The 27,826-nt window shown below is 45.3% G+C and overlaps 1 protein-coding gene across 1 annotated transcript in view; it reads left to right on the top strand.

Annotated features, from left to right (window-relative positions):
* Positions 1–20,735: 20,735 nt before the first annotated feature.
* Positions 20,736–27,826, top strand: part of LOC141134710 (beta-1,3-galactosyltransferase 2-like) — a 41,739-nt gene continuing 34,648 nt past the window's right edge. Inside the window, exon 1 of the mRNA XM_073624146.1 lies at positions 20,736–20,842. The gene's annotated coding sequence lies outside the window, so the exon portion shown is untranslated. The remainder of the gene's footprint in view (positions 20,843–27,826) is intronic.

Genomic DNA, 27,826 nt, shown 5'->3' with positions numbered 1-27,826 from the left:
GGGCCGACTATGACAGGAAGTATGGACCTTACCCCAACCCAAATGTCAGAAAGGCGAAGATCATTGCTAAAGTTGTGAAGAGTCTGCACAGGAATTTTGGGGTACGACGTTCCAAGGATCAACTGAGGAAGCGGTGGTCGGACCTCAGATTAAGGGAGCACGATCAGTATAGAAGGATCAGGAGAGTGCTGCAAAAGTAAGTAGTTTTCCTGTGTTCCTATTCTTTATTTTTATTACGTTCGTGCTGCTTCATGTGCTTTTTTTTTACTGTTGTACAGTTTAAAATGGCAACTTTTATGTTCATAGACACATTATTCGTTCGTAGGAAACATTGTTCGTTCGGCCACTAAAACACCATGTTTTGTCCAGATGCAGTTCAATACATTTTTTATGCCCTACTTCTCTTAAAATAAGTTTGTTGTCTAGATGGGTTTGTAACTAGAATGAAATGCAAACTAGATTCTGTGTAAGGAGAGGACACTCAGCAGCTGTTTACACATCTGGACACAGGAGCACTAGTGTGGACACCAGAACACCCTTTTTATTAGGGGGCTCACACAGGTGCTCCAGTGTATACTATAGGGGTGTCTCCAGCTGTGAAGCTTGCACAAAACAGGTAAGTTTTCAAGCTTGACAAAGGACAAAAATATTTCTTCATCTTGAAACTCTGCCAAAACAGACAATTGTACCCCACTTCCAAGCAATGTTTCATATTCCTATTTCTGGCCTCAAATATCTGTACTAAGTATGCCTATTTTTTTTCACATAGGAGAGAAAAGACTCGGAGGACACCACTCATCAGAGGAGACCACGGACCCCCCACCTCAGGAAGAAGGGGAAATCCCCCAAACCCAGCCAGAGGAGGAGGAGGAGGAGGAGGAGGGGGGAGACGTTATAGAAATTGTCACCACAACAGGTGAGTGTCTGCGACCACAGGCTCAGGTAAGAGATGGATGCCTGCATATATATATAATACATGGTGTGTTTTTTTTTTTTCTTTTAGGTGATCGTGATGTTGTGGAAGAGGAATGTAATTTCACAAGTGAAAGTGCCCAGATCCTCATCGGGGAGATAATGGGGTCTAATAGGGATTTAGAAAACATAAAGCAAAACATCAATGATGTTCAAAACAAAATGAAGAACATCATTGATGTTTTAGGGAGAATATAAACACCCAGAAATCCCTAACTTATTGCAGGTTTATTTTTGTTTTTATGACTAATTTTTGACATATTATAGAAAAGCCAAATTTTGAAGATGCACACAGTGTGTCAACATGTGTTATCTGCCATCACGGGAGATCAATGTACGCATTTTGTGGGTGCAACCCCTTCCTCAATAATAAAGTAGCTGAGAGGAAGGAGTTGCACCCACAAAACACGTTCATTAATACCCCATGATGGCAGATAGCACATGTTGACATTAGGCAATTTGTGTGCATCATCAAAATTTGGCTTTTCCAGGGGTGACATCTCACCCCATCTGCTGAACGCAATATCAAACACAGTTTATAAATACTCATGTCTGATATTGCCTTCACTTTCTATAAAAGTTGAACTTTGTAAGTTCCAGAGTTGTGTATTTTTTTATTGTTTAAAACATGCCTGTTTTACCTTAAAAGGCAATTTCTACTTATTATTAATGTGACCTCAAAAATTGTTATACAACAAACATGTTGGTTTCTTCAAAAACCCTTTTAGAAACGCACATGTGATTGTGCTTTGATGAAAAAGATTGATAATCAACAATGTGTGGCTTCTTCTTTCAATGCTCAAAAGTGACTTCCATCATACTTGATTTGATTGTAGCCGTATTAGTGCAATTGTGACAGAGAAAATTGAGTACTGTCCGTGATACTTTTTTTATTTGCACTAACATACAATTTTTCAGGACAAGCTTTCGGGGTATGTCCCCTTCGTCAAGGTCCAAGCAGTACCGATTCACACATTTTTAAGCAGAATGTTAAAGAAGAAAAAAAAAAAAAAAAGAGAAAACTAAACACATACAAATCAATGGTAATAAAGATAGGAGCAGAGTTAGTAAGATAAGACAGAGGGAGAGCTATAGAATGCAAGGGGGGATACTGGTCACAGAGGGGGTCTTAAAACTTTAGCATAATGTGTAAGGAAACCAATATCTAAATTCAGGCCATTATTTTTTGTGGCAAAAAGAAGTATCATTCTTAGTTCAAAAGTTTTCCTTTCCTGGATAGTTCTGAAATTCCCTTTAAGAACTAAAAAGGGTACTTTCCTCCAATACACAGAGAAAAAAACAAATAACCGAGTACCTCTAGTCACCACATACAACCCAACACTTGAAGGGATCAAAAAGATAATCAAAGATTTACAACCCATTATAACAGAGGATGAAACTCTGAAAGGAATATTCCAACAACCCCCTTTATTGGCTTTCAGACAACCACCCAACCTCAGACACAAACTAATCAGCAGGAAACTTCACTCTGATTATGAAGTCACAAATAATGGAAGCAAACCCTGCAATAAAAAACGCTGCAAACTATGCAACCAGATCAATCTATCCAAAAGTGTTACACACACACAAATGGGACCTTCAATACCATGGGATCTTACAACTGTACCTCCAGTAATGTTGTGTACCTCATCCAATGCAAAAAGTGCAGCAAAGGATCGTATGTTGGTGAAACAGGACAGAAGCTGCAAGCGAGGATGAATTTTATGCACACCTGTGGGACATCATTTCTCACAACCGGACCACACTGTAGAAGACCTCAATGTTTTAGTTCTTAAAGGGAATTTCAGAACTATCCAGGAAAGGAAAACGTTTGAACTAAGAATGATACTTCTTTTTGACATGAAAAATAATGGCCTGAATTTAGATATTGGTTTCCTTAAACATTATGCTAAAGTTTTACGACCCCCTCTGTGACCAGTATCCCCCCCCCCTGCATTCTATAGCTCTCCCTCTGTCTTATCTCACTAACTCTGCTGCTATCTTTATTACCATTGATTTGTATGTGTTTGGTTTTCTCTTTTTTTTTTTTTTTTTTCTTCTTTAACATTCTGCTTAAAAATTTGTGAATCAGTACTGCTTGGACTTTGAAGAAGGGGGCATACCCTGAAAGCTTGTCCTGAAAAATTGTATGTTAGTGCAAATAAAAAAAGTATCACGGACAGTACTCAATTTTCTCTAATGCTCAAAAGCATTTTTTGGAGTATAAAGTTGTTGTTTTCAGTGACAATGGGGGTTATTTACTAAAGGCAAATCCACTTTGCACTACAAGTGCTGTTTCAGTGCAGTCTCAAGTGCACTTGTAGTGCAAAGTGTATTTTCCTTTAGTAAATAACACCCAACAGTGCTTTCTAATTTTACACATTTTCAGGACTCTCCAAATTTTGGTCATGGTCAGCTAAAAGAGAGCCAAGCAGTAAATCAAAGCAAATATTTTTTCAGTTTAAAATATATTTTTATTTAAAAAATGTCTCAGACATTGTCTGGCATATCGATGGCCCCCCTACCCGCAAAGTATTCCATGTATCTTAGACGGACCTCATGGGCACTCTGGGGGGGAAAGCCAGGACGGCCAGTTTTAAGCGCTGTCAGGGTTGGTTCATTCTGAATTCCAGCCTCAGGCCCAACTGAGGCAGCATAGTTCACAGAATTTCTCCTTAAAAAATTGTGGAGAACACAGCGAGCCAGGATGATGTGATTGAGTTTACATTCCGCCATGTGTATGGGTGTAAGAAATATGCGGAACCGGCTGGCCATTATTCCAAACGTGTTCTCCACCACTCTTCTGGCTCTGGCCAGCCAGTAATTAAAAACCCTCTGGTCCGGGGTAAGGGCCCTCATAGGGAATGGCCGCATAAGATGGTCCCCCAACGCAAACGCTTCATCCGCAACGAAGACGAATGGGAGTCCTTCCGCATTGTCTTCTGGAGGTGGCAAGCTCAAGCTGCCATTCTGGAGACGCCTGTAGAACTCCGTATGGGCGATGACTCCACCATCTGACATCTGGCCATTCTTCCCCACGTCCACATACAGGAATTCGTAAGTAGCCGACGCCACCGCCAACATCACAATACTATTGAACCCCTTGTAGTTGTAATAGTATGACCCCGAGTTGGGGGGGTGGGACTATGTGGATGTGATTCCCATCAATTGCCCTGATGCAGTTGGGAAATCCCACCACAGGGCAAAGTGGGAGGCCACAATCTGCCATTCCTGTGGATTGGAAGGAAACTGTGGAGTCAAACAAGAAAAAAAAATTAATCATTTTGCACATAAACATTGAAAGCAGATTAGACACAAACATTCTTGGCCAATATCAGTATAACATTTATTTTAGGGAGTATTTAAAGACATAGGTATAAGGTCCACCTATCAGATTCCCCCCCCCCCTCCCATGGGCCATTTAAAAAATTTTAGGGGGGGGAGATGTTTTGGACAGGTAACCATCTCCACTTCATTGAGAGATGAATGCCTAAATAATGTGTATTACTTTGGCCAGCCCCTCCTTACTTACACTATTGGCAGCCCACTGGACAGGTAAGAAGTGTCATAATACAAAGATATAAATACACACTGTCCACATTTTAGCACATTTTTACATTCTGCTATTACCTATCAAGATAATAATAGGATACAAAAACTTTAAACAGTACCATTTGAAAGTATTCAGGCAGGCCCTTGCACTACATGCTTTGGGGAATTCATCCATAAATCTGACCACAAAAGAGGTAAGTATAGTGTGTATGGGTTTGGCAAAGTCAGCAGATAAAGGATTTGTATCAGCTGACTTAGCAGTGGGGGGGGGGTCCAAATGATTTTGGGACCCCCAAAAAAAACCTCTGGCACTCTGCCTGAATTTAAAGCACAAATCACATTTTTACACATTTTAGGGGGTATTTAGGGTAAAGCACTACTATGGAGCTGACAAAATACATTGTTAAGTGACTAGACGAGGTGGATATAGGCACAGGAGAGCATGAATGAGGACAAGGGGGACATTCACAGCATATTACAATCATGGTAATTAGGGAATGAGGAAAGAAATACAATATATTATCAAACATTAAATACAATAAAATGTGATGTTAAAGGATAAAAATCTAACCTTAATATACTCCTTCTGCAGGACCTGGATGATGGCAGGACAGGTCTCTGGGATAATGATCCCCAGATCCTGGGGGGGAGATGCCTGTCGAGAACTTGAGGTCCTACAGGCTTCTCCCCGTCGCCAAGTACCGCAACATGGCGACTAGCCTCTGTTCCGGAGTGATGGCTTGCTGCATGCAGGTTTCCTGCCTGCTGATATAAGGGGTAAGGAAAGCCAACAAACGGTAAAAAACGGGGTCATCCGGATAAGGTTCCTGAAATCCTCAGGATTATTCTCACAGATCTCACGGAGCAAAGGCATGTGACAGAATTGGTCACGCTGGAGCAACCAATTCTTGGTCCATGAACTCCTCCTCGCCCTGTTCATGGACTGGGCTTGGGTCAAAATAAAAACCCCAACACCAAGCCCCCACACAGCACGAACTCTACGATGAGTACGTACACGCAACATGGCTAGAGAACGGTCGGCTGGTCATAACGAAGTAACAGAACGCACTGATGAACAGCAAGGCCTGTGAAGAGCGACCTGAAAATCAGTAACGAAAGGACAAGAACACACTGATAAATCAATGGGAACTCACTGCACACACTGAAGAACAGATACAAACCCACAAGCACAAACTGAACACCAGAAATACCATCTGAAAACCACAAGTCTGAAAAAGCGCGAATCGTCTCTCACCAAAGTTTTACTAAAACGAGATTAGCAAAAGAAGCCCAAAGGGTGCCGCGCTTGGTATTAAACTGCCCTTTTATAGTCCCGTCGTACATGGTGTACGTCACCATGTTCTTGACGTTCGGGGATTCCGACAACTTTGTGCGACCGTGTGTATGCAAGACAAGTTTGAGCCAACATCCGTTGGAAAAAAACGATGGATTTTGTTGTCGGAATGTCCGATCAATGTCCGACCTAGTGTACAGGGCAAGTGTTACAAGGTCTCAAGTGTGAATGGGGAGCAGGTGTGTTAAATTTGGTGTTATCGCTCTCACTCTCTCATACTGGTCACTGTCATGTACTTGGTGGTAGAGTCTGATATGCAGAGGGAGGCCCCTGGTAGAGTAAACGGGGGGTGCGGGAGTGCAGAGTCGCACAAGTGCCTGGCAGAGTTGCTAGCAGTGGAGCTGGACCGGAAATGATGGCAGAGCCGGGGTGGAACACCGACACAGCAGGATAACCATGAACAGCTGTCAGGCTGGAGACTGGAGTAGACTGGTACTTGGGATGCCACGGGTCAGGTGCAGGCAGGTTCGGTAATAGGCTGGTAGCGAGGTAGCAGAAGGCGCAGGCAGGAGCATAGTCACAGACAAGCCGGGGTTGGATGCAGGCAGATAGCAGGAATAGTCAGGGAGAAGCTGGGTAGGGCAACTGGAACAGGTACAGACAAACAGATAGCAGGAATCACAGGGAACGCTGTAGACCAGACAGCACTGATCCCGGAGAATTAGTCAGTATAAATAGTCTGTTTAGTGCCAAGAACTGTCACAGGCATGCGCACACTCGTTGGCATTCTGTTCTGTATTAGCGCACATAAGCGTGTGCATCAGTGCACACAAGCGTGCCCGCGCAGCCCTTCTCAGTGGGACATGCAGTACAGTGGATCTTCTATGGCCGCCATCTTGATTATTGGCATGCCCTTCCTGATAGTACCTCATGGCAAAGAATTCTCTGAGGATCTGAAAAAAAGAATTGTTGCTCTACAGAAAGATGGCATAGGCTATAGGAAAATTGCCAAGACCCTGAAACTGAGCTGCAGCACAGTGGCCAAGACCATACAGCGGTTTAACAGGACAGGTTTCACTCAGAACAGGCCTTGAAGCTGAGGGTAAAGGTGATGGACTGGCCAAGCATGTCTCCAGACCTAAACCCTATTAAGCATCTGTGGGGCATCTGCTGCTGCCCGTGTTATTGAGCCACAACATACAGAAGAGTTGGTGGAGTGGATAACTAAGCTGCCCTCATCCTCTGTCACCCAGGCTCATACTAGTTTGCCTTCCAATGTAGCTGCCAAAGCGGCCTGTTCCACCGGCTCCTTGTCCACAGTTCTTCCTTCCATAGCCCTACCATCATGCACGGAGGAGTCACCAGAATTATTCAACCATAGTGTCGGTTACATGCTGCTGGAGGATGAGCAGCAGTTTGAAGGCTCCGATGTTGGTTCCGAGATTGAGGAAGGGAGTAACGTGAGCCTAGAGATAGGGGGTGCCACAGAAGGACAAGAAACTAGCAGTCATGTTCCCCCAGCTGCAGCATACTACCAAATTTGCTCCAGTGATGAGGAGGGAGGAGATGATGAGGTCACTGACTGTACTTGGGTGCCTGAGAGAAGAGAAGATGAAAGTGAGGAGGAGGAGGAAACACCTTTTTGCATCACATCACAGAGCTCCACAGGTGCAGGTCGCTGCTGACTCCCTACTGACTTCCAAAATTTCATTAGTGTGGGCTTTTTTCAACACATGTGCAGTAGATCGCACCATTACTGTTTGCAATCTATGTCTGAAGCGGATCAAGCGTGGCCAAAGCAGCACCCGCTTGGGTCCCACATGCTTGACAAGACATATGAAGACCTGACATGCAGTTCGTTGGCAACAGCACCTGAAAGACCAACATAATAAAAAAAGGCAGACTTCTCCTTGCTCCTCCTCTGTGATCTCAACCCTACTATACCTCCTGTCCTATCAAAAAACTTGCACTGAGAGAAATGAAGGTATAGCAACAGGTGCCACAAGTACTTGCAGCCAATCTGCTAGCAGTACACCCCCAGTTGATATCAGCAGGCAAATTTTGCTACTCCAGTTGCTGAACCGTAAAAAAAATACTGTCCCAGCCATCTACATGCTCAGCGTCTAAATGCTAGCTTGGCCAAATTGCTAGCACTTCAACTGCTGCCTTTTTTAGCTGGTAGACTCTGCCCCCTTTCCTGAACCGAGTGACCCTGCCCTTTCTGACATCATGTGTCGTCAGAGGGGGGCGGGGTCATCCGGTTACATCAGCGGGTGGCCCCGCCCTTGCCTATATAAGAGCTGTCACAGCGAAAACAGAGTAGTCGGCGGGACACCTCCCATCAAGGCGAAGTATTTTTGTTTTGTTTTTTTTATTTTTCGGGTCTGTCGGGTGGCGTGATTGAAGATGGATGGACATCGCAGGACACTTTTTCTTTTTTAATAAAGGAATTGCCAAAAAACGTCTTTTGTGGTTTTGAATTTTTGACACTTTTTTTGGTGAATGGGTAGGGGTTGTAGCCCCTACTCATTCACATAAGTGGGGGTGGGATCTGGGGCCCTTTTGTTAAAGGGGGCTTTCGGATTCCGATAAGCCCCCCGCCTGCAGACCCCCACAACCAATGGCCAGGGTTGTGGGGACAAGGCCCTTGTCCCCATAAACATGGGGACAAGGTACTTTGGGGGGACCCCAAAGCACCCTCCCCATGTTGAGGGCAAGTGGCCTGGTATGGTCAGGAGGGGGGCACGTGTTCGTCCCCCGCTATCCTGGCCTGCCAGGTTGCTTGCTTGGATAAGAGTCTGGTATGGATTTTGGGAGGTACCCCACACCAATTTTTTTATTTTGGCATTCCCCTTAAAATCCATACCAGACCCGAAGGGCCTTGTATGGACTGGAGAGGTAAGCCACGCTGTTTTTTTCATAGATTTTTATCTATATTGCCAGGACCCGGCAATACAATACAGTCGCAAGCAATTTTAAATTACATTTTTTTCTTTAGAAATGTCATTTTGCTGTGGCACAGTAAAACACAAGGCAGATTCGCCACTTTACAGGCAGACTGAGGGGACCCCCCAGGCATGATATTTAAAGGAATATTTCATTTTTATTGTTTCACTTTAAGCATTATTAAAAGCACTGCTCCTGAAAAAACGGTTGTTTTGAAAACTTTTTTGCATTGATACATGTTCCCTGGGGCAGGACTCGGATCCCCAAACACTTTTTATGGCAATAACTTACATCAAGCCTTTAAAATGAGCGCTTTTTCTTTTTGCTATAATAAAAATATCCCAATTTAAAAAAAACAAAAAAAAACACATTTTTTCCTCAGTTTAGGCCGATATGTATTCTTCTACATATTTTTGGTAATAAAAATAGTAATGGGTGGGAGTGCGCATGCGCGGGGCTCGCAAGATGACCGCTAACGCCTAGAGCTCCGCTCCCTCACGAACCACCGGCGCCCATAGCACTAACCACAGTGCACATCAGCACAACTGAAGCATCAGGAGACGTTCCCCAAGGTCCCAGCTACACCCCCATATGACCGGGGCCCCCGGTAAAACGAAATCTGTGGCCGCAATTGGAGAGAGCAGGTACGGCTGAGACGCCCAAGATGGCCACCGCTACACAGGCACAGACACAGGATCTCAGCGCCACAGGCCCGGCGGACTACAGATCAATGCAGCTCCACATTCCCCCTCACTTCACCCCAGGAAGACAACCGGGCTACCTTCCTCTGCTGACCCCTTCTCCAGCCTCTACAGGATCCCTGCAGGATTGCTCCCCCTGTGAAGGCCCTCTCTCCCCCATGGGATCTGCCTCAGGTCACTCAGGCCTCCCTCCACATGCCTTCCCTGCCAGTGACCCAGCGTTTCACATAGACTCCCTCTTCCACAGATTCTCTGAACTTTTGGACAGAGGCCTGGCTCAAACAGCAGCAAAAATTACAGGGGACCTGAAGGCAGACTTTATTAATTTAGGGGCCCGAATCGATGCAATCGAACACAAAATGGAGGACACTATAGCTATCACTAACCAACAATCGCAGCACATCAGCACTGTGCAAGATCAATTGGACCTAGCAATGGCTCGTATTGACGAACTCGAGAATAGGTCGAGACGATATAACATCAGAATCCGTGGCCTACCGGAAACAATTCTCAATGTCCCAGAAGCAGTCCAAGACCTGATTAAACAGCTAATCCCAAATATCTCCTCTCAACGCCTTGAATTGGACAGGGCACACAGAGCCTTAGGGCCCCCCAGAAAAGACGGCACCCCAAGAGATATTATCGCTAAGCCACACCACTACACAGTTAAAGAGGAAGTGATGAGACAGGCCAGGTCCTCTCACTCCGTGCAGTGTATGGGACACCCAGTGCAGATCTTCGCTGACCTCTCACCCTCTACGATCCAGAAGAGGAGATCATTGAAGCCTCTGCTTCTCGCTCTCACCCAAAGAGACGTGAAATACAAGTGGGCCTTCCCGTTCGCGGTTAAATTCTCCGTCAAGGGGAAACAATATGCCTTCTCCTCCCTCCCAGAAGGTGAAAAACTTCTCCTGCACCTAAAAATCATCTCCCAGGAAGCCGAAATGGACACAACCAATGCCGGGACCAACTCCAACAAACGTCAGACCCCCACCAGCCCTCAATCTCCCCTGTGGTCAACAGGAAAAGCAAAGAAGGCCAAAGACAACAACCAAACCTGAAACCAGTGATGATGTGAACTGCATCGCTTCTATCCCGACTGTGAAGTGGGGACTGGTTTGATCATCCCCATGAATATAGGGGATCCCCCCGTGCCTATTTATTAGGCAGGCTAGCCAACCGGGCTATGTTTTCTGACTTATCAGAATTTTTTGGGGGTTTTTTTGTGTTTTGCTGGTTCCAAGGAGGGTTTTTTTTAGGTTTTTGTTCAATTCTTCCCTCTTTAGTTTTTGCTGCTTTTTACTGGCCCATTGCCATATCTACTAGGCGCAGGGGAGCTGTACCTCTCCGGATCGAGGGGGGCAGTACCCTTGCGCCTAGCTATGGAGGTCTAGTCTATGGACGCTCTGCTGAGATAGCGATTTAATGAAGACCTAGAAGGTTACTGCACTGGGCGTAGGCTTAGGGCCACTAGTTGGCCACACTGTTGTGAAAACCTGATAGTCAACGGTAATAGTTTAAAATTTTCTTTGTTTTTACTTGCTCTTTTCTTTTTTCCCTCAGGGAAATAAGTTTTCTGTTGGGCGTTCGGTTTCATGAGGAAACACATGCATACCCACCTAGCCCTTAGACACCCGTAGGTCTCTGGGGGCTAGGTTGTTTGAGCCCAGATGGGCCAGACACACTCCATTTTTTTCTTAAAAGACATGGGGGATTTCTCCTTCCCTGCGTCTTTCCTTTCCTTTCTAGGAGACCTTTTCTCTGCTATCCTTCTCCCCCTCCCCTCCTCCATGTGCACGTCAATGTACCTAATCACATTTTGTGTTTCAGATACCACACACACCCCCACGGAAGTCCCTGATATCTTTCCACCAAGAAGACTGAATGACCATCATCCTAAAACCCGGGTTCCCCCACATCAAAGGGTAAGTGAGGACCGTTGCACTGCACTCCATCTGCTCCATGGCTAATAACACCACAGATGAACTCCGCATAGCCTCACACAATGTCCAGGGAATCAATTCCCAGATCAAGAGGAGAAAGGTCCTCGATTATTACAAACACCTCAAGCTAGACATTGTTATGCTGCAAGAAACGCACTTCCCCTCCTGGTATAGCCCTAAGTATCTACACCCTCACTTCCCTCAGTTCTTCTTAGCGAGCGCTGACAACAAAACTAAGGGAGTTGCAATCATCATTTCCAAACATCTTAAATTTGTAAAGATCTCTGAATTCGCCGATCCAGAGGGCAGGTTCATCCTGATCAAAGGCACAGTGGGGGACCACCTGTATTCCCTGGTCTCCTACTATGCCCCAAATAGAGGTCAAGCGAAATTTTTTGACACCCTACTGCGCAGCCTCGCTCAGAAACTGGAGGGAACGGTCATCTTTGGTGGAGACTCGAACGCAGCGTTCGATCAGGGTTTGGACAAGTCTAAACCCCTATCGACCCAACTAACACGACCCACCAAGGAGAGCCTCAGGATCGCAAAAATAATCCACGCCCACGGCTTAGCTGACACTTGGAGGGAACTTAATCCCAACAAAAGGGACTATACCCATTACTCGTCACCTCATAACACCTATGCGAGGATTGACCACATTTTAACCCCATCCACCCTTCTTCCCCTGATCCACAGAGCTCAAATCAGAGAGTCGGCCCTTTCGGACCACTCCATAGTCACCATATCTCTCAAAACTGGCCCCCTGGGCGGACCCAGGGGACATTGGAGACTGAATGAGTCACTATTATCTGACCCCATCAGGGTCACTGAACTCGAAAAAGCCCTACAAGAATACTTTAAACTCAATAAATCGGAGGATATTTCTCCAGAAACGTTATGGGCCGCACATAAAGCTTTTATACGGGGTAAACTCATCCAGATTGCCACTCAAACCAAACGTGCACAAAAAGCAGACATAATCCGGTTGGACAGGGAATACACCACACTGAAGGCTGCCCATAAAAAGGACCCCTCCAAGACCCCTATTCACCTTATCGACAAAGCTAGACTAGACCTTAATTTAGCACTCACATCCAAGGCCGAAAAGGCTGTCCGCTGGAATGGACAAAAATTTTACACTTAGGCAGACAAGATAGGTCCCTTCCTAGCTAAAAAACTCTCCCCCCCCATTAGGACCCTCGCCTTTCCCAAACTCAGAATAAATGGTCAACCCCCCACGACCAACCCTTTAAAGATTCTAGAAGCCTTTCGGGTTTCTACTCTAAATTATATAGCCAAACAAATACACCAAACGCAAACTTAATCCCTCAGTTCCTGGAGGGTATCTCCCTACCACCCCTAAAAGATACCCATAAACGAAAGATGGAAATACCCATCACAGAGGAGGAGGTTTTGGGGGTCATAAAAGATCTAAGAAGGGGGTCAGCTCCAGGTCCTGATGGTCTTTCGGTAGCATACTACAAATCTTTTGCAGCCATACTGACACCTCACCTGACCTCCTTCTTTAACTACAAAACCAATGGAACCCCCCTTGACATCCACCTCAATACCGCCTTAATCACGGTCATACCCAAACCTGACAAAAACCCACGAAGACGTTAGCAATTACAGACCGATCTCACTCATCAACAATGACCTAAAAATACTCACCAAAATAATGGCCAACAGGCTGTCATCCTTTATTAGTCAATATATACATAAGGACCAGGTAGGATTCATACCCGGGAGACAGGGTCCTGACCAAATAAGGAGAGCAATAGATATCACCTCGATTCTTCAAACAAACTGGGAAGGGGGGCCAAACCAATCGGGATTCCTTTTATCATTAGATCTGCAGAAGGCCTTTGACACGGTCTCCTGGAAATACATCTTTACCATGCTGGAGAGATGGGGATTTGGCGACCGTTTCCTAGGAATTCTGCATGCTCTCTACTCACAACCAAAGGCCCAAATACGCCTCCAGGGACATTACTCTGAATCAATAGACATTTTACGTGGCACTAGACAAGGGTGTCCTCTATCCCCCCTAATCTTCGCAATAGCCATAGAAACCTTAGCGATCGCAATCCGACAGAACCCAGACATAAAGGGGGTGACCTGTGGAGACCAGACGCACAAATGTGGGCTTTTCGCCGACGACATCCTCCTTTTCCTGACATCCCCCCTCACTACACTACCTAACCTCTGCCTATTGTTAAGGAACTTTGCTAAAATTTCTGGACTAGAAGTAAATTTCGCCAAATCTCAAGCCCTTAATGTTTCGTTACCACCACAAACAGTTGACTTTCTAAAACAATCCTTCCACTTTAAATGGGGCGACACCTCCATTAGCTACCTAGGTATCACATTGACGGCCACGACGGAAACTCTCTATGCACAAAATTACCCTTCTCTCTTTAGGAAATTGGAGGCTGACCTTACTACATGGTCAAAACATGAATTATCCTGGCTGGGTCGGATCAACTCCATTAAGATGACCTTACTCCCCAGGCTCCTCTACTTCTTCCGCTCCCTCCCTATCCCAATCAGGAAAGATCACCTAAAAGCTTTACAGAGTAAAATTCTCCAGTTTATCTGGGGTAAGAAAGGATATCGTATCCCTCAGAACACCCTATTCCTTCACAGACGCAAGGGAGGGCTGGGTCTTCCAAATCTACATAAATACTACTTAGCGGCTAGATTAGCCCAACTATCCTCCATCTACTCACGGTATGAAAAACCAGACTGGGTAACTATTGAAAGACAGGCCACCCCCAAACATACACTAGACTACATACTTTGGTGCCCGACTAAATCTAGGCCGCCCATCCTGTCACCCACTTTATCCCACTCCTGCGCCCTTTGGGACTCCCTCCGACACTCCACAGCCCTGGTCTCCACAGGTCGTCCCCTAGCACACTTATTCCACAACCCTGACTTTCCACCTGGACTTGACATCTCAGCATTCAAATGGTGGCTGGACAAAGGGCTATACCGGATAGGGCACTTCTTCACCCCCAATGGACCAATCACCCTCAAATTCTGTATCAAACACCTAGACCTCCCGCATTCGGAACGATTCCGTTTTCACCAAATCACTCACTTTCTACACTCAATTTGGCAGGAGAAACCGCTCCCCCCTAAATTTACTACATATGAACAATGGTGTGGACAAGCCATGGAGCAGAGGGGAGGCATATCTGTGATATACTCGGCCCTCACTTACCCAACGGACAAAACCACATACATGCAGGCCTGGGAGGCTGACTTCCAATGCAGCAGGGACATAGAGATTTGGCAAGCAGCTCTAACTAAATCCTTTAAGGGGATCCAGAACATCTCTTTGATGGAGGCAAGCATCAAACTGATAACCAGATGGTACATGACCCCTACCAGGTTAGCAGCAATCTATCCCTCGGCGAACCTCCTATGTTACAGAGGATGTCAACATCTGGGCACAATGGCCCACATTTGGTGGGAATGCCCCAAATTACGCACTTTTTGGAGGAAAGTTTTCTCTATGATTTACAAGGTGATGACTTGCCAGATCCCTAGGTCCCCAGAGGTGGCTATTCTTAATGCTAACCTTCCTGGAATCTCGAAGGCTAACCAAACACTGATCAACTTTATATTACTGGGCACTAAAATCTCCATTGCCAAAGCCTGGAAACAGCCGAGGCCCTCGTTTAACGCAGTAAAAAGGAAAGTTTCATGGATTATGGCCCAAGAAAAACTTTATAGCATCACGTCAAACACCTCCAAGAAATTCCAAACAATATGGGAACCTTGGGCCCAATTTATGGGAACCTCCCTCATACCAGGGGTTCAGGTGCACATCACCACCTAACCCACACCTAGACTACTTCATCCCTCAGTATTAATAGAGGTACACAAAGGCACTCCTTTTCCCTCCCCACCCACCTTAAAGAACCCCCCCACCACACCTCCCTCCTCACTCTTCTCTTCTTCTCTTTCAACTCTTCTTCCTGTCTTCTATCTCACTTTAATTAACTATCTGGTTGCAATTCAATGGAAAGCTACCATACGGTAAATTACCTAGCTTACGGGGACTCATAACCCCTCAACACTCCTGATGGCCCAGACCAAATGGGCAAAGGAGAAGTAGGGAGATTTCCCCACCTGGCACAGCTAGATCCCGTCAGGGGTGCCGAGGATGGGGAAAGATCCCGTGCTGTGTTGGGGGCAAAACATGGAGACTGCTTATTTAAAGCTTAGTTAAGGTTATATATCAGGCTGTCCTCACCACCAGCCCTTGAGGCGAAGATACCGTATATTATCTGTTTTTTTCTCACTCGAATTGTAACCTTTATGTCTCATGTTCGAGGAGGCGTTCCCTCCTGTGCAATCTAAATATGTTAATGCATAATTTGTATGACGTCATTGAAAATAAAAACATATTGAAAGTAAAAATAGCAATGGGTGTATATTGATTGGTTTATGCAAAAGTTATAGCGTCTACAAAATAGGGGAAAGATTTATGGCATTTTTATTATTATTTTCTTTTTACTAGTAATGGCGGTGATCTGCGATTTTTATCGGGACTGCGACATTATGGCAGACACAGACACTTTTGACACATTTTTGAAACCATACTATGGAGGGGGAATTGGGACTTTATATGAGGCGCACAAGTCGCCTCCATCCCGGTAATACCGAAGGTATATATAGAAAGGGCATGGGACTTTAAAATGAAGCAGTTGGAATGCGGAGGGTTAAAATTGTACATTTATTAGTCATAGTAGATAAAATAAAGGAATTTCATATATATACACATGTACAGATAATTGGCACAAAAATATAGACATAATCGATGAACAAGTACACACAGTTGGATACATAATTTCACAAAGTAGATGGTAGTCAAAGTGGTATTGGTGGACCATAGCATGGGTGCCAATGGTAGCATACCCGGCAGCTAATAGTATAGTAACATACAGGGATAATGTAATCATAGTAACGAGCAATGATGGCATCAAAGTATAATGGATAGAGTAGGCATCAATTGTAGCTCGACGCGTTTCGTGGGTGATGTTTTCCACTCATCAGGAGCTGATGCATGATAATCCTGTAAGATATGTACATCTAATCAACCTCAATCCGTAGGGGAGGAATAGAAAAAGTGTTGGAAAAGTAAGGCCAAAAATACACTTACCAACCCTGACACTGAGCGCAGCGCATGGCGGATGGCATGGAGTAGGCCGGGGGCAGCAAGCCTCGCGGCGGGAGCTGAGGCAGCATGTAGTGTCTGAATGGCATCAGATAGTGGGGTGACGCTATGAGTAGTGAGATGATCTCCGTGGGTAAAACATGAATTGTCAAAGATAGAGAAAATCTGGGAATGGATGTTAAAGGATAATATATCAGTATAAATTATAAAATTAACTAAATAAATTAGATTACGTTGAGTAATATGTAGATATTATACCCAGAGAGACTCATAAATGGGGAGTACTGGTAGCTAGTATAATGGAAATTGTAGTGAAGAAAGTCTGAATAAGAAAGTATATGTAGAAACAACAATGTAACATAGCTTGTCAGAAAAAAGAGGAGGGATATCTGGGAAGTAATGTATGAATATATGTTAATTACAGATAGACAGATTATGTGAGATGAAGTATGAATAAAGCAGAGTGTTGGTGAGTGATGTAGTGGGGATCGTGTGGTAAGGGGAATCTAATGAAGGAGATAGCCAGTGAAGGATCTAAATGTGTGAGTGAGTAATAAAAGAAGGAGGGGGGGGTGTTGTTGTTTTTGTTAGGTGGAGGATTTTGAAGAGCTGGTGCAAAAATAGTGACAAAGTAGAACCATAACAGTGAGAGTTTGTGTAGACAGAGAGTGCTTACCTGATGCTACATGTCATGCAACTAGCAAGATGGAAACAGCTAGTGTGCAGAAACCAACAGAGGAGACTGGCCATGTGAGCAGCCCGCTACCACTGGGGGACCTATAAGTACATGCCGCCAGCGCCACGTGCGTGAGGCCTGCGGGGAGAGGGGAGCGGCGTACGCACTTGAGCTGGATGGTCGCTCGGTGTTTGGCGCCAGAACAGCCCTCCCCCATGGCGATCATGCAGATGGTACTCCAGACGTCGGCGCGGTGACGTCGAATCCAACGTCCCGCGCATGACGTGGGGGACGTGGCGCCGATGCGCCGAGAGGCATCCGCCCAGACCTCCCAAAGGGGAGGGGAGGGAGGATCCTCAGAGCGCATCGCAGCTCCCGCATTGAGGACGAACACACCCCAACACAAAACCACACCAAGCGCATACGCAACTGCGGATCAGTGGCAGAGCGGTAAGGATGGGATGGATGGCAAAGAAAAAGTTATTAATACCAAAGAAGAAAATTGTATATAAAACGCAACCAGTGCCGGAAATGCCATCAATAGCACCAATGTATAAAACAGATGGAAATATACATAATATGTACAGAATATATAGCCATTCCGGGAATTAAGCCCCACTTAGGGCATGTATTAAACCTCTCGCGTAGATAGCAGGGGAACACTGCTCATCCAACTCTTCCAAATGCTTCCATCCCGGTTAATAAATTGTACTATGGAGGGGGAATTGGGACTTTATATGAGGCGCACAAGTCGCCTCCATCCCGGTAATACCGAAGGTATATATAGAAAGGGCATGGGACTTTAAAATGAAGCAGTTGGAATGCGGAGGGTTAAAATTGTACATTTATTAGTCATAGTAGATAAAATAAAGGAATTTCATATATACACATGTACAGATAATTGGCACAAAAATATAGACATAATCGATGAACAAGTACACACAGTTGGATACATAATTTCACAAAGTAGATGGTAGTCAAAGTGGTATTGGTGGACCATAGCATGGGTGCCAATGGTAGCATACCCGGCAGCTAATAGTATAGTAACATACAGGGATAATGTAATCATAGTAACGAGCAATGATGGCATCAAAGTATAATGGATAGAGTAGGCATCAATTGTAGCTCGACGCGTTTCGTGGGTGATGTTTTCCACTCATCAGGAGCTGATGCATGATAATCCTGTAAGATATGTACATCTAATCAACCTCAATCCGTAGGGGAGGAATAGAAAAAGTGTTGGAAAAGTAAGGCCAAAAATACACTTACCAACCCTGACACTGAGCGCAGCGCATGGCGGATGGCATGGAGTAGGCCGGGGGCAGCAAGCCTCGCGGCGGGAGCTGAGGCAGCATGTAGTGTCTGAATGGCATCAGATAGTGGGGTGACGCTATGAGTAGTGAGATGATCTCCGTGGGTAAAACATGAATTGTCAAAGATAGAGAAAATCTGGGAATGGATGTTAAAGGATAATATATCAGTATAAATTATAAAATTAACTAAATAAATTAGATTACGTTGAGTAATATGTAGATATTATACCCAGAGAGACTCATAAATGGGGAGTACTGGTAGCTAGTATAATGGAAATTGTAGTGAAGAAAGTCTGAATAAGAAAGTATATGTAGAAACAACAATGTAACATAGCTTGTCAGAAAAAAGAGGAGGGATATCTGGGAAGTAATGTATGAATATATGTTAATTACAGATAGACAGATTATGTGAGATGAAGTATGAATAAAGCAGAGTGTTGGTGAGTGATGTAGTGGGGATCGTGTGGTAAGGGGAATCTAATGAAGGAGATAGCCAGTGAAGGATCTAAATGTGTGAGTGAGTAATAAAAGAAGGAGGGGGGGGGTGTTGTTGTTTTTGTTAGGTGGAGGATTTTGAAGAGCTGGTGCAAAAATAGTGACAAAGTAGAACCATAACAGTGAGAGTTGGTGTAGACAGAGAGTGCTTACCTGATGCTACATGTCATGCAACTAGCAAGATGGAAACAGCTAGTGTGCAGAAACCAACAGAGGAGACTGGCCGTGTGAGCAGCCCGCTACCACTGGGGGACCTATAAGTACATGCCGCCAGCGCCACGTGCGTGAGGCCTGCGGGGAGAGGGAAACCATTGACAATTATACAGTGATTAGTGCTATAAAAATGCACTGATTACTATGTAAATGTCACTGGCAGGGAAGGGGTTAACACTAGGGGGCGATCAAGGGGTTAAATGTGTTCCCTTGTGTGTTCTAACTGTAGGGGGATGGGACTGACTAGAGGAGATGACAGATCATTGTTCCTAGCTAGAAGGAACACACAATCTGTCTCTCCTCTTCTCACAGAACAGGGATTTGGGTGTTTACACACATACGTCCTTGTTCTGGCTCTCGTGCCCATGAGTGTGTGTGGCCGGCAGTCATCGCGACCACATCCATGCTCATCAGCACCCCCACAGTGCAGCGGGCGCAAACCTGCTATCCCGGCTTAAAGGGCCGACCTACAGCTACGACCGTTCGCGGGAACGTGCGGACCTGCCACAGTATGACAGGGGCTGGTCAGAAAGTGGTTAAACAGTAGCAAACTTACATTTAAAATTGCAGCAATCAACTTCACATAAAATGTAAACTTCCGGTCGTGGCCGCGACCGGAAGTAACGTCACCCGGCTCCTCCCAACCTGTTGCGTCATAGATCACGTGCACAGGGGTACACTTTAACAGTTTCCTGTAAAGATCGGAGGTTCAGAGAAGCAACACTTAGAAAGCAGGAGCCCGCAGCATTGAGGCCCCTTTCACACTGAAGCCATTTTTCAGGCGTTTTAGTGCTAAAAATAGCTCCTGTATAGCGCCTGAAAAACGCCTCCCATGCCTCCCCAGTGTGAAAGCCCGAGTGCTTTCACACTGGGGCAGTGCGCTTGCGGGATGTTCTGAAATGTCCTACAAGCAGCATCTTTGGGGCGGTTAGGGAGCAGTGTATACAGCGCTCCAAAAACACCCTGCCCATTGAAATGAATGGGTAGCGCTGCTGAAGCGCCTGCAAAGCGCTTCGGCACCGCCGAAACATGGGCGCTTTTAGCCCTTTATTCGGTCGTAGCGGGGGTTAAAAGCGCTCCCGCTAGCGGCTAAAAAGCGCCACTAAAACGACGGTATAGCGCCACTATCTTGGCACAGCCCCAGTGTGAAAGGGGTCTAAAAGTTGTAAACTGCATGTGCTGCTGTAAGAATTTTAACAAATGGTCTACTGAGAGATGTTTATCTTATTGTGCTCAATGTGTTAAGCTAACATCACTCTATCTATTCTTCCTCACTGGCGAATGATACTTTGCAGCATTTTGGCCAGCAAAGAAAAGATTTTGGTAAGGAAAGTAGCATTGCATTTTGGTGTTCCCAACAGCAGAACTAGCAGTGTCACAAAGCCGCAACAACTGTCAATCACTGATGTAATAAAACAAACAGTCAGCACAATTAGAGACTAATCAGTAGATGTTTAGTTATGTGCCTGCCCACTGTAACACCTCCGATGTCTGCTCACCAGGCGGAACGTTAACTCATCAGTCCAGAAGGCAGCATCAGTGACAGCAGGTACAGCACACAGCTCTGACAATGTATTGCTACCATACTCTTTAATGTGTGTATTCACCTCTGTGCATGTACATGCAACGCTTATTTCTGTGTGTCTCTGTCCACACTTTAGTGTTTACTTTATGGGTTTGCTTTTTTCTCATCTCTTTTTTTCCCTCCTATCCTCTTTTCTGTGATGATATAATTTTATTTAGTCCAACCAGCATGGTGAATGAAAAAAAAAAAAGACTCAATTTCCCCGTCCACACATTTAATGTGGATGGGGGGAATCCTCCCCACTGAGCCTTTGTATTCTGACAGAGGGGAGGCTCCCCCACCATCAGAAAACACTGATCAGCGAAGCTGGCTATAGCCTACAGCGTTGATTAAGCAGAGAAAACACTACAAGGTGGTTGTAGATAAAAAAATAAAAGATCCATCTATGGTCAGCTTTATTCTTTCCCGATCTATCTTTCCTTTTTCTCTTTTTTACTCTTTCCCCTCTACTCCTTAGTATATCTCAGCCTACATCTTTTGCTCTCTCTCTCCTCAGTGTTTTCCATGTTCTTTCCCTTCTGTAGTATGTGGCCATCAGATATCGCATATCATGGTGGTGGATGGGGTGTCCATTACACTTACAGTATATGACTACTTTCTCCTCTCATGTAGTTCCTCTGTCTGTTCTCTCTCTCTTTCTCTCTCCACCTCCCTCTCTCCCTCATTCTCTCCCTCTCCCTCCTTCTCTCTCTCTCACTCTCTCTCCCTTAGCTCCCTCATTCTACTCCCTCTCTCTCCTCTCTTTCCCTCCCTCTCTCTTTCCCTCTCCTATCTCTCTCCCCCCTCCTCTCTTTCTCTCCCTCCTTCTCCTCCTCTCTCCCACTCCTTCTCTCTCTCCCTCTCACTCACTCCTCCCCTCTCTCCCTTCTCTCTCTCTCTCCCTACTTTTCCCTCTCTCCTGCCTTCTCTCCCTCCCTCTCTCTCTCCCCCTTCCCTCCCTTTTGCTCCTTCTGTCTTCCCTTCTCTCCCCCTCTCTCTTGTCCCCCTCTCTCTACCTCCTCTGTCCTCCCTCCTCTCTCACTCCTCTTGCTCTCTCTCCTCTCTCTCTCCATCTCTCTACCTCCATTTTGCTCCTTCTGTCTTCTCTTCTCTCTCTCCCTCCACCCCCCTCTCCCTCTCCTCTCCCTCTCCTCTCCCTCTCCCCCTCCTCTCTCTCTCCCACTCCTCTCTCGCTCCCTTCTCTCTTTCATGCCCTCTCCCTTTTTCTCTCCCCCTCTCACTCCCTCTCTCTCTCTCTCTCACTCCCTCTCTCCTTCCCTCCTCTCTCGCCCTCATTCCCTCTCCCTCCCTCTCTCTCTCCCTTATTCTCTCTCCCTCTTTTCCTCGCTCCCCCACCCTCTCTCCCTCCCTTCCTCTCTCTCTTATTCTCTCTCCATCCTTCTCTCTCCCTCTCTCCCTTATTCTCTTTCCCTCCCTCTCTCTCTTATTCACTCTCCCTCTCTTGCTCGTTCCCCTCCCTCTCCCTTCCTCTCTCTTCCTTATTCTCTCTCCATCCTCTCTCTCCCTCCTCTCTCTCTCCCTCCTAGATAGCAAGGATAACTTGTCAAACATCTGTGGCAGTAATGAATTGTAAGTCTTGTTAACTTGCTGCACATTTTTACTGACAAGTTGTAGATTTGCAGAGCACTTGGAGCATGAGTTCTAGTTAACACTTTTCCAATTTGTAGCAAATTTGTGTGGCAAGTCTCTAGCAAGAGTAAAGTTGCAGTGGTGAGTCTAAACCAAGAGCTCTGCAAGTCTACAACATGAAAATTCAGCCACAGTGACCCATGTGGTGGGATGATTATTGCACAACATAACTGAACCAAAACTTGCAGCACACTTGCAGAATGTTTGTAAAGAAAGTTGATCTGGAGTCATGCAATGCGGACTTGCTTCAGTGCAACAAACTTGTGAAGACTGGCAAGTCTAGCAATAGCTTAGCAAGTCATTTTCAAACAGGGCTCCTTCTCTCCCCCCTCTCTTTCTCTCCCTTTCTCTCTCTTTCTCTCTCTCTCTCTCTGTCTCCCTCTCTCCCTCCTCTCTTCCTCCCTCCTCTCTCCCTCCTTCTCTCTCCCTCCCTCCTCTCTCTCTCTTTCTCTCTCTCCTTCTCTCTTTCTCTCTTTCCTTCTCTCTTTCTCTCTATCTCCTTCCCTCTCCCTTTCTCCCTCCCTCCTTCTCTCCTTCCCTCTCCCTCTCTCTCTCTCTCTCTCTCTCTCTCTCTCTCTCCCCCTTCCCTCTCTCTCTACCCCTCTTTCTCCCTCTCCCTTTTTTGCCCTCTCTCTCCTTAGTGTTTTCCATGTTCTTTCCCTTCTGTAGTATGTGGCCATCAGATATGGCATATCATGGTGGTGGCTGGGGTGTCCATTACAGTTACAATATATGACTACTTTGTCTCTCTCTCTCCTTCCCTCCCTCTCTCCTTCCCCCTCTCTTTCCCTCTCCCCCTAGCTCCCCCTCTCTGTCTCTCCCCCTCTCTCTTCCGCCTTCTCTCTCTCCCTCTCTCCCTCTCTGCCTCTCCTTCTCTCTATCGCCCTCTCCCATCATCCTTCTCTCTTTCTCTCCCTCTCTCTCTTCATCCGTCTCTCTTTCTCTCTCTCTCTCTCTCACTCCCTCTCTCTCATTCTCTCTCCATCCCTCCTCCCTTTCTCTCTCCCTTATTCTCTCTCCCTCTCTTGCTTGCTCCCCCACCCTCTCTCCCTCTCTTCCTCTCTCTCTCTCTCCCTCTCCCTTTCTCTCCCTTATTCTCTCTCCATCCTTCTCTCTCTCCCCCTCTCTCCCTTATTCTCTCTCCATCCTTCTCTCTCCCTCTCCCCCCCACCTCTCCCTTATTCTCTCTCTCTCCCTCTCCCCCTCCTCCCCCCTCTCTCCCTCCCTTCCTCTCTCTCCCTTATTCTCTCTCCATCCTTCTCTCTCCCATCCTCCTCTCTCTCTCTGTCGCTCTCTCTCCCCTTCTTGCTCTCTCCCCCCTCTCCCCCCCTCTCTCTCTCCCCCTGTCCCTTTTTTGCCCTCTCTCTCCTCTGTGTTTTCCATGTTCTTTCCCTTCTGTAGTATGTGACCATCAGATATGGCATATCATGGTGGTGTGGGATAAAGTAGTGCTAAAAAATGTTGGTAATAGACAAAAACTTTATATAAAATATTTTCAATGATATAAAGGTGCAGTGTTAATCAAAACATAGCCCATAGTTTCTCCTCAACTGCCTGTGAATGTAAGAACCCTAAGCAATCTAACTAATGACAGATGTTAAGTTTATCACATATAATGTAAGAGGGTTGAATTCCCCTAAAAAAAGATATACAGTGCTTAAAGAGTTGGAGAGGTACTTCGCAGACATAATCTTCCTTCAGGAGACGCATATATCGCTAGACTCAAATACCAAATTATACTCACGGGCAATCCCAACTTGATATTATGCTGATTCCCCAAACAAGAAGGCGAAAGGAGTCGCTATTGGAATACCAAAAAATACTAGTTTTATCCTGGAAGAAAGGAAGGTAGACCCAGAGGGTCGCTTTTTGTTTCTAAAAGGGACTCTCTATGGATTAAGGTGCACGCTAGTAAGCGTATATTGTCCCAACAAATGCCCAAAAAAATACTTAAATCGGATTTTGAACGCTCTAACAGACTTTAAGCAAGGACATTTAATCCTAGCAGGAGACTTTAATCCTTTAATGGACCATGATCTCGATAGACCCTCTCGTGCACCATGCAGAGAAAATAAACAATTAAAATTGATTTTAAAAAATGCATAGTCAACAATTACTCAATGTATGGAGAATAATTAACAAAAGGAAAACGGATTATACATTTCATTCTATGGTGCATGACATGTACGCGAGATTGGATTATATTCTAGTTGGCTACGAAATACTGGAGTGTGTTAAAATGAAATAGAGAAGTAAAAATGAAAAACATAATAAAGGAATTGTATGAGCTGGAGCAAAAACACAAAACACAACTAGACACATATGAACATCAGAAGATCATCATAAAAAGATGTCAACTAAATGATATGATGGAGCAAGAAACTAGAAAGCTATTTAAGAATGTGGCGAAAGAAAGGTACATGTGGAGGAATAAGCGTGGGAAATACCTAGCAAAAATATCAAGGGAAAAAAAAACTTTAAATTATATTAAAAAGATAAAAAACGAGAAATGTGAAATGAAATATAAAACAACGGAGATAGCTAACGCCTTTAAAACATATTGTAGTGCACTATATGCAATCAGAAATAAGGAGACACAAAAAGAGGAAGAGATTAGAAAGTGCAAAATACAGGAATACCTAGCGGAAGTTACTCTACCAAGAATAAAAGCAGAAAGCGCAGATTTACTAGATGAACCTATTACTCAAGATGAAATTTATAAAGCTTTAAAGGAAACACCAGGGGGGAAAAGCCCAGGCCCAGACGGCTTTTTGATTAAATATTATAAAAGATTTAAAGAACAATTAGTCCCAGAATTATGTCATTATTTAAATAGATTAGGGGAGAGCGAGGAAATAAGAAAGGAAATCCCCCTTGGCAAATATTTCTGTTATACCAAAGCCAGGGAAAGATAGAACTATTTGCTCTAATTATCGGCGTTATTAAATGCAAAAGTTCTGGCATCGAGATTAAAAAACCTCATGCCAGGCCTGATAAACGTTGACCAAGCTGACTTTGTACCAGGAAGAGAAGGTAGGGATAACAGTATAAGAACCATGCTATTAATGAACAGAGAGAAGGACGGCAGGCCCCCAATGATCTTAAAATCGATCGATGCCGAAAAGGCATTTGATCGAGTAGACTTGGGTTTTATGATGGAAACACTTCGGACTATAGGGCTGGGACCAAGAATTATGAGATGGATTAGTAACCTTTATAATCACCCTACCGCCAGGGTGGGGGTCAATGGGAGTGTGTCGTCTGCTTTCGAGATGTTCAACGGGACAAGGCAAAGGTGCCCGCTCTCGCCACTCCTATACATAATTGCATTAGAACCACTATTGTAAACACAATCCCCCAACCAATTAGAGAGGAGAAAGATTTAACACTAGGGATGAGCTTCGCATTCGTGTCGAACTCATGTTCGACTCCAACATCGGCTGTTCGCCAGTTCGCCGAACAACGAACAATTTGTGGTGTTCACGGGAAATTTGAAAGCCGCGGAACACCCTTTAAAAGTCTATGGGAGAAATCAAAAGTGCTCATTTTAAAGGCTTATATGCATGGTATTGTCATAAAAAGTATTTGGGGACCTGGGTCCTGCCCAGGGGACATGTATCAATGCAAAAAGAAGTTTTAAAAACGGGCGTTTTTTCGGGAGCAGTGATTTTAATAATGCTTAAGTGAAACAATAAAAGTGTAATATTTCTTTAAATTTCGTACCTGGGGGGTGTCTAGTATGCCTGTAAAGGGGCGCATGTTTCCCGTGTTTAGAACAGTCTGACAGCAAAATGACATTTCAAAGGAAAAAAAGTCATTTAAAACTACTCGCGGCTATAATGAATTGTCGGTCCGACAATACACATAAAAGTTAATTGATAAAAACGGCACAGGATTTCCCCACAGGGGAACCCCGAACCAAAATTAAAAAAAAAATGTGTGGGGTCCCCCTAAATTCCATACCAGGCCCTTCAGGTTTGGCATGGATTTTAAGGTTAACCCCGCGCCAAAATTTAACAAAAAAATGGCGTGGGGTCCCCCAAAAGTCCATACCAGACCCTTATCAGAGCACGCAATCTGGCAGGCTGCAGGATAAGAGGGGGGGACAAGAGAGCGCCTCCCCCTGAACTGTACCAGGCCACATGCCCTCAACATTGGGAGGGTGCTTTGAGGTAGCCCCCCAAAGCACCTTGTCCTCATGTTGATGGGGAGAAGGGCCTCATCCCCACAAGCCTTGCCCAGTGGTTGTGGGGGTCTGCTGGCGGGGGGCTTATCGGAATCTGGAAGCCAAGGGGACCCCCAGACCCCATGCCCCCTCTGTGTGAATTGGTAATGGGGTACAAATGTACCCCTACCATTTCACAGAAAAAGTGTCAAAAAGGTTAAAAAACACAAGAGACGGTTTTTGACAAGTCCTTTAATAATTTCTTCTTCTTTTGGCTTCTTTTTCCACCTTCTTTCTTCTGGTGTTCTTTCGGTGTTCTTCTTCTTCCTCCATCTTCTTCTTCATCTTCTTCTTTTCCATCTTCTTCTTCCTCCGCTCTTCTCGTCCCGCATCTTCCTCCAGACTTCTTCTCCGCTCCGTCCGCATGATCTGCCTCAGTGGGAGTCTTCAGCCGTGTGACGCGTCGCTTCTTCTGACACTTCTGAGCCGCCGGGTGACCCCCGCCCCCCTCTGAAGAAGAAATTAATAAAGGACTTGTCAAAAACCGTCTCTTGTGTTTTTTAATCTTTTTGACACTTTTTGTGAAATGGTAGGGGTACATCTATACTCCATTACCAATTCACACAGGGGGGGCCGGGATCTGGGGGTCCCCTTGTTATGCTGTGGGGGTATTTTTCAGCTGCGGGGACAGGACGACTGGTTGCAATCGAGGGAAAGATGAATGCGGCCAAGTACAGGGATATCCTGGACGAAAACCTTCTCCAGAGTGCTCAGGACCTCAGACTGGGCAGAAGGTTTACCTTCCAACAAGACAATGACCCTAAGCACACCGCTAAAATAACGAGGGAGTGGCTTCACAACAACTTTGTGACTGTTCTTGAATGGCCCAGCCAGAGCCCTGACTTAAACCCAATTGAGCATCTCTGGAGAGACCTAAAAATGGCTGTCCACCAACGTTTACCATCCAACCTGATAGAACTGGAGAGGATCTGCAAGGAGGAATTGCAGAGGATCCCCAAATCCAGGTGTGAAAAAACTTGTTGCATGTTTCCCAAAAAGACTCATGGCTGTATTAGATGAAAAGGGTGCTTCTATTAAATACTGAGCAAAGGGTCTGAATACTTAGGACCATGTGATATTTCAGTTTTTCTTTT

The sequence above is a fragment of the Aquarana catesbeiana genome, linkage group LG03, assembly GCF_042186555.1.
Source record: "Aquarana catesbeiana isolate 2022-GZ linkage group LG03, ASM4218655v1, whole genome shotgun sequence".
Classification (NCBI taxonomy): domain Eukaryota; kingdom Metazoa; phylum Chordata; class Amphibia; order Anura; family Ranidae; genus Aquarana; species Aquarana catesbeiana.
Note: the sequence above shows the minus strand (reverse complement) of the source record. Positions and strands in the feature narration are given on the sequence as shown.